Raw genomic sequence first — 8,670 nt, forward strand, 5'->3', positions numbered from 1 at the left:
TTTGTGGCAAAATATTTGGAAGCATTTTGATAATATGTATATTGTCTCAATAAGTGTGTTCTTGGTTACCTGTCCTAATAAAGTGACCTTTTTTGCTAAGTCAAATTTGTGTGGTCTGTCTTATTGCGCGACATACCTCAGGCATGAAACCAGAATCGTCAGACCTGAATGGCGAGAGGCAGGTTGGGCCAGAAAACCACGCTACAGACCCCAGAACTGCTTGAAAGCTAGAACAAAGCTTCCCAATTAGAGTTGATTATAGGTATTTCGAAAATAAAGACTGCCACGTAGAGAGAGGAGTCATTATTGTTATGATAGTCGTTCTGCAAGTGCAATCTATAAATTAAAGCATAGTGACCACACCGTCATCCGCTCCACTCAACACGTATGCACAGACGTCACCCAAAGATTACACTGACACATTCGTTATGGGTGAAGAACTGCTGTAGGTTTATTTCATACAACATAAGTATGACGATAGAGTGGGTTATCTTACGGGCGATCCAGGGCAAGCAGCCCCTCGCTGCTCCGCCCGCCTTGCGAGCCAGCACGCACGGTGGGTCGATGCCCGGCAGTGCGGCACATTTTTTCAGATCCTCCTTTGGATCACGTGATCTGTCTAATACTCCCGCCCGCTTTTAACGGGGGCGGAGCGTGTTCTGGCACACCCCCGGTTGGTCAGGCCCGAAGGACTAACGGGGCGCCGTCGCGGTCTTCCCAGAACCTCCTTCGGCTCCCGGACCTTGGCTCGGGCACCCTTACTGTGCCGGACAGGGGTACCCTTACTGTACCGACTGTCGCAGAGGTACCCTTACTGTACCCTTCTGCCTCCAGATCACCCTGTAACTCCGCCTGCAACACAAGAAAAAACATTATAACATTCCAGTTGCGCGCTGCCTACGCCGCGCAGGGTAAGCGGAAAGGGTGGGATCTCACGCGGCCAGGAGTGTACACAGGAAGCAGAGGGCGATCTACGGGGGCGGGAGGCATAAATAGGGCCTGGCCCCGCCCAGCCCAGTGGCCCGCCTCCCCCAGCAATGCCCATTGGGGCCTCCCCTCCCCAAGGCGCGGTCTCAAGAGAGAGATGGAACAGGGGGAGGGGAGGCTCCGACGGGTGGCCACTAGAGAGCTGCCCTGCTGATGTCCCCCTGCGTGGGATGCGGGCAGCGGCATAGTGACCACGCCGTCATCCGCTCCACTCAACACATATGCACAGACGTCACCCAAAGATTACACTGACACATTCGTTATGGGTGAAGAACTGCTGCAGGTTTATTTCATACAACATAAGTATGACGATAGAGTGGGTTATCTTACGGGCGATCCAGCCCCTCGCTGCTCCGCCTGCCTTGCGAGCCAGCACGTACGGTGGGTCGATGCCCGGCAGTGCGGCACATTTTTTCAGATCCTCCTTTGGATCACGTGATCTGTCTAATACTCCTGCCCCCTTTTAACGGGGGCGGAGCATGTTATGGCACACCCCCGGTTGGTCAGGCCCCCAAACCGCCCGAAGGACTAACGGGGCACCGTCGCGGTCTTCCCAGAACCTCCTTCGGCTCCCGTACCTTGGCTCGGGCACCCTTACTGTGCCGGACAGGGGTACCCTTACTGTACCGACTGTCGCAGAGGTACCCTTACTGTACCCTTCTGCCTCCAGATCGCCCTGTAACTCCGCCACAGCCCTGGGGAGGCTCCCATCGCTGCCAGAGCCCCCCTTCCTCCCTTCACTGTTATAGGTGCCCTGCCCCTGCGAGCTAGCTTTAGTGGGCTAAATTATGAATCCTGTTCCGTAACCCGTAAATAACATCAATAATTTGCAACTTTACTCAGAACACCAGAGCAGCCTAACAAAGGGGATTTCCACCAAAAGCGAATTGACGCAAGGATGTCTTTTGGCCCCATTGCTGTTCAGCTTATACGTGAATGATGTTCCTAACTTCTTTGCGATGCAACTGCATTGTAGAGCCAGAACTGAACCATAGCTTTTTTTTTTCTTTTTTTTTAAATTCTTCAATCCATCTATACCCTTCGTTCCTTGAACATAATTTTATAAACAATGGAAGAATATGTTCTCTGCAGGGAAGGTGGATGTATTACGGAAAACAGAGTATCTTTCCTGGCACGAAGAAGGTTTAATTTTCCACTTTGTCTAAAAAGGTGATGTATTGATAGTGTTTATGGTTCCCGAATTGCAGCCGCCTCGGGGTTTGCATGATTTCTAGGCAGGGCAACATATTTAAAGCTGACTGCTAACAGATGAGAATTTGCTTCTGAAGGATACATATCTTTCAGCTCGAGGACCAAAATTTGCGAACGTTTCAAACCCCTAGGCTACAAGGAAAGACTGAGCGAAGAAGGCAACACCTAAATCTGTTTCTCAGGCTGGAAAATATGGCATGTGTAACAAGGCATTGAAACTGGCGGTTATGGACATGAAATCCTATTGTGATTTTCAATTGGGCCAAATTAGGGCCCTTTGTGGCTTAGAAGTGTGTTTCCAACAGCTACAGCACAATAAAGCAAGATGAAGGTAACGTGTGAGTTACTGCCTTCCCTACGTTTATCAACACAAGCTGACATCACGGGTATCTAATGATGGGATGGGCACTTAAAAGCTGTGAACATCAGACAGTAGTGGGGCAACAGCCTCTGTCTTTGTACTCTCACCCAGCACACAGGAAACATATGCTCACTGTCCCTGGCTGCTTCATGACACTGTCTCTGAATGGTTAATGCCACCCTTAGCTAGTGACAGCATTCTTGGCAAGTGATTCGTTGAGACAATCTCACCTTCCTACAGTATGCTAATACAAATCAATGAAAAATAGATAAAACTGCTAACTCTGCCGTATTTACCTCTTTGGCCAATGCTCCCTACTTTTGCTTCCTTTCACATTGTATTATTATCCTATTGTTTTACTTCAAATGACCAATATCTCAGCAGCATCTCCTGGTTTTGGCCTCCCTACTGCCAATAATGACCTAGCATTCTGGGGATCTATCTTAACTAACCAGATAATTCGAGTTTTATTGCATATTCTTGCAAATGAAGTTACATTAAATTAGATGCTGGAGTCTTATTCTAGCCTTGTTCTTCAATAGTTCATATAAAATCAAACTAAGATAAATATTATTGAAATATTTCGGTTAATTCCTACTTTTTAATTTCCTTAAAAATAAAGCTTATTTCTTGAAGACGACATGTAATTTGAACTAATATTTATAGAAATCAAATCAGTTTTAATAATTGAATTGGCTCAGCACCTCCTTCCCTAATTCAAAACCTAATGCTAACCACAACAATCGGGAACCTATGTGCAAATGCTTTTTTTTTTTTTTTTTTTTTTTAATACAGGCACTGAAAATATTTACCGTTTGTGTAATGTTTGTTATATAATGTTGTTAGTTAATGTTATTGACTGATACAACTTGAACTGCAATTTTTAGAATTGATTTTGTAAAACGATGTAACCTTATCTCACCTTTAACCATAACTATTAGTCCAAAATATCGTTAAACTTGTTGACTTCCATTTAATTAATTTCAAAATAGTGTAATTTCTTTTTTATTAATTGTTTATTCCAACGGTATGGCTTGCTGTCACCTTGTGAAACATCCTGTGTGGTTCCACAAGCTCTGTTTTCGAATCTCTCAGTTTGTGCAATAAACACATTATGTCCTGCTCCTAAAAGATTATGAAAACCAATCCAACATTTGTTATGTTATGTTATACTAAATTTGTAGGGCACACGTACCAGGTTGGTTTCCTGGCGCTACTCTGAAACCTGTTAGGGTGGTATGTTACTCATGTACCTGTCTAACTAGCCATGTTTTAGGAGTTTGCGGGAAGTCATGAGGTCTGTGCAGGACCTAATCTCTAGAGGTGGGGAGTTCCAATATCTGGGACCTGGCATGATAAACCTTGTTCCACCAAAGTGTTTCCATTTAAAGGATCTCTGGGGAAACCACATGTAGTTTTAATCTTGGGGGTCGCGACGTGGCCAAGGTGAACATTTCACGTCAACACATTAATATCGTAGAATGGATAAAAGAGAGCAGTATTGTTTTTTTTTTTTGGTTTTTTTTTTTTGGATTCCATAACAAAATGACTTTTGAGATTTTGCACCATGACCACTTGATGTGCCATTGGCTTGCCTATTTGGCAATGTCCTTTTCGAAGGAGTACAGCTCTCAGATATCATTCACCCAACACAGGGCATCTTATGAGCGACACCAAATATTTACCGCTCCTTGTGCTTACTAAAATGGACCCGATCCTTAGTTCCCAGAACACAATGCACTTAAATGTCATCTGGCCCTGGTGCCTATCAAACAACTGTGATAGCATCTGCCACCGTCATAAAATAAATAAATGAACTCCAAAAGGTCGCAGAAGAGGCGAGCCATGCTAAGCCTCGGTAGACCATGTCACTCTGGGCTTTACCTTGCCTCCCTGTGGAACAGGGAGAATAACCTTAAAGATGTTATGTCTGACACAAACCCAGGCCTTCCGCTTGTCTCAAAACAGCTCAGGCTGATGACTTTCCTGTATAGACCAAGCTGCCACTATGACTGTGAGTCGAAGAAAACATTACACCAGCTGTTTCCGAATAGCAAGGCTAAAGATGAAAGGCAGCAGCATCTCTTGACTTAAGCGTGGATCTCACAATGATAAATACCTTCAAGATGTTATGTATGACCCACAAACCCGGCCCTCAGCTTGTCTCAAAACCGCTCAGGCTGCTGACTTTTCTGTATAGACTAAGCTGCCACTATGACTGTGATTTGAAAGAAAACATTACACCAGCTGTTTTCGAATAGCAAGGCAAAGATGAAAGACAGCAGCACCTCTTGACTCAAGCGTGGAACTCACAATAATAACCTCGGTATTCCAAATCCAAACCTTTAACCAATATTTGATCACATGTGACTCTCTTAATTACCATCAGCCTGGGCCTACTTCCTTAGTAAAATGGCGAGTGGCCCACAAAAGAGTACATTTGAAATATAAAGCCATGCATTTTCAACATGAAGCCAGGAATCGAAGGAAAGCTTGGGGACAATAGTGTGAATAGTGATGGTGGCCTCTGGTCTAGGGCTTTCAGGAATGAAACATCCGTCAAGTTAAGGGAGACCACTAACTCAACTCGAGCTTGGGAAACTGCCCCATAGGTTGCTTGCATGGATTGTAGTTCCACCAGCGTGTGGGCTGCAATAAGAATTACATTACAGGGACCAATATGAGCATGATGTTTGGACAACAATGCCTAAATATCTTACATCAGACTCTGCAACCCTGCTGTTTTGGCAAGCCGTTATGTTCGAGGAAGTGGTAGTAAAAGTAGCAAGTTTACTGTACCTGCAACTAACAACATGTATCTATACCAATACTTGTCTCATTCAGAATGTTTCCAATACCCCAGCTGTTTCCGAATAGCAAGGCTAAAGATGAAGGCAGCAGCATCTCTTGACTTAAGCGTGGAACTCACAATAATAAATCAGTATTCCGAATCCAAACATTTAACCAATATTTGATCTCATGTGACTATCTTAATCCCCATCAGCCTAGGCCTGCTTCCTTATTAAACCCGCGAGTGGCCGGCAAAGAGTACGTTTGAAATATCAAAGTCATGCATATTCAGCATGAAGCCAGGAATCGAGGAACGCTTGGGGACGATAGTGTGAATAGCGATGGTGGCATCTGGTTCAGGGCTTCCAGGAATGAAACATCCTTCAAGTTAAGAGAGACCACTAACTCAACTCGAGCTTGGGAACTGCCCCATAGGTTGCTTGCATGGATTGTAGTTCCACCAGTGGGTGGGCTGCAATAAGAATTACAGTATAGGGGCCAATATGAGCATGGTGTTTGGACAACAATGCCTATATATCTCACATAAGACTCTGGAACGGCTCCCCCGGCGCAGGGTGTGCGGCTTCTTTGCCGGCCGCACCCCCATCCCTTTATTGTGCTCGCGAGGGCCGCTGCCATCGAAAAGTAAGCCCCGTGGGCAAAAGGCCGCCGGACACCCGATCGATACAGTGTGTAATGAGCGCTTTAGCCTACAAGCGCCTTTTACCTAGTACAGTGTTTACCTTACCCATTCCGGCATTCGGTGGCATCGCATCCATTGCCCAGGACCACGCGGACCGCTGCGTGCCCCCCGCGCCCGCGCAGCCAAGGGGGGAAGGGGGGCAAATGCCTTCTCCCTAAAACAAGCATGAGGAGGCGACACGGGGGTCGGAATTGCCTTTGCACCTGATAAAGAAAGTGCATCTTGCTAGCGTGACTCGCCCGAAGGTGTTGGAGCGTAGTACATAAGCCCCGTGTTTACATAAATATTCAGGCATGGTGGATTATAGATTTGCCGAGAGTCCTCGCCCGAAGGTGTTGGAGCGTAGTACATAAGTCCCGTATTTACATAAATATTCAGGCACGGTGGATTATAGATTTGCCGAGAGTCACAGCGCGACTCAAGCTTAATGATATGCCCCGAGACCCAGCGTGACACGCCCTCAAAGGTATTGGAGCGCCATACATGATCCCATATCTATCTACACGTTCGTGAACTCGACGTTAAGCACGCAGTTCCGGAGCACCGTATTTACATACATCATCGGGCACGGGGAGATCCAGTGATCTGCCCAGGGTTACAGCATGACTCGCCCGAAGATGTTGGAGCGCCGTACATGAGCCCATATCTATCCACACATTCGTGCACTCGATGTTAAGTGCCCATATTCACCGCGCGACTCGACCCGAAGGCATTGGAGCGCAGTACATGAGCTCCGTGTTTACACACATATCCAGGCACGGGGCAGATTAAGTGATTTGCCCAGAGTGCAGTACATAGCGGACTCGGGATTTAATAGATTAGCCCCGGGTCACGGCGCGACTCTCCCGAAGGTATTGGACCGCAGTACACAGAGAATGGCAGCCCTCTCTGTTCGCCGCCAGCTATTGACCTTGCCCCCCCTCCGCCCATGGCAATCCGTGCCACAGGGCCCCGCATCAGCAACCCCCACTTTGACCCAGCTCGAGGCGGAGGGGGGGGCGATTAATTTGCCAGGATCACGCGGCGCGGGGATACTAAATGACTAGCCACAGGGTGGGTGGGCGGCTTCGAAGCCAACCTCACCCAAGGGATTACCTGCTTGCAAAACGTGGGGTGCGGGCATCGATCCCTTTTAGCACGCCATCAGGAGCTCTACCAATCGGGGCTATGTCCCTCACTACACCGATAAATTCGGCCGGCGGACCGCGAAATGATGGGAGCTGCACCTCTTTGAAAGGTTGTGAAGATTGTTGCCTATTTATATAGCGCGAACTCGACCCGAATGTATTGGAGCGCTTTACACGAGCACCGTATTTACATTACGCATTCAGGCATGGGGAGCTTAAATGATTTGGCCGGAATCACAGGATGTGGACGCGACCCGAGATGATTGAACCCTGGTTACCAGCACCAAAATCGGCAGTCCATCCGAGGCCCATCCCTCCGGCTTTCTACCTGACCTGCTCGTTCAAATCCCATGCTAACTGCACTCCCAAACCAATAAACTCTCCATTGGACGATAGGTGCACCCATTTGAGAGGCTGCAAAATTTGCTGCAAATTTATATAGCGCGAGCTTCGACCCGACGGTCTGGAGCGCTATACACGCGCACCGTATTTACCATACGCATTCAGCCATGGGGAGCTTAAATGATTGGGCCGGAATCACAGGATGTGGACGCGACCCGAGCTGATTTAACCCTGGGTTCCAGCACTAAAGTCGGCAGTCTAGCCTAGGCACATCATCCCTTCAACTCTCAATCGGTGCGAGTTCGCCCGCGGTGTGAACCGTATTTATGAGCACCGTATGAGCACCGTATTTATCTATACATCCCGGCACTAAGGCGCCCCTACCATAAGACTGCCTGACTTCGCGTGTGCACGAATGCACCCTCCCCCATTATACTGCATCTTTCCTCGGGCTAACGTTGCATGGGGGGGGGCGGTGCCGGCAACAGTGGCCTGCGAGCGCTGAGGTGCACACACACATCCCCGCACATCAGCTGTACACCGGACCAAGCGGCCCGCATCGCACCCTCGGCGGCACCCGTTGCCCAGGACCACGCGGCCCGCTGAGTGCCCCCCCCTGCCTGCCGCTCCCCTGCTTGCGCGATGTCCGCCGGACCTTAGTGAAAAGTAAGGGAATGCCTGTCACGCTCTACATAGCACCAGTTGCCATACAGCAGACACTGTATTCGTTAAGCGCGAACTTATCACGCCTAGGGGTTTCTACGCGCTGGGGGCCGTCGGGGACATCAAGCGAGCAATTGCCCAAATTCGCAGGTTGCTGGGCTGTGCAGCCCGCCTGTGCTGGAGATCGAACCCCGATCCCCGCGCTCGGGAGTCGGCCGCTACGAATGGGGCACAGCAAAGCCACTGTGAGAGCCTTTGACTCACATGCTTCTGAGTTTTCGCGCCCCTCGCAGTCTCAGCTGGGCGCTGGCTTTATGGCTTTCTAGGGCCTGAGGGGTGCTACGCTCACCGGGTGAATACATTAGTCAGTGTCAGTGGAGGGCCAGTAGTGATACAAATCACGGCGCCTACCGAAAACGAGCTTTGAAACCGTGGCTTTGACGCTGACGAAGCGTCCTACCGAGCCAGAACGGCCCAACTTGCGC

Source organism: Triturus cristatus, chromosome 6 (genome assembly GCF_964204655.1).
Source record: "Triturus cristatus chromosome 6, aTriCri1.1, whole genome shotgun sequence".
Taxonomy (NCBI): Eukaryota; Metazoa; Chordata; class Amphibia; order Caudata; family Salamandridae; genus Triturus; species Triturus cristatus.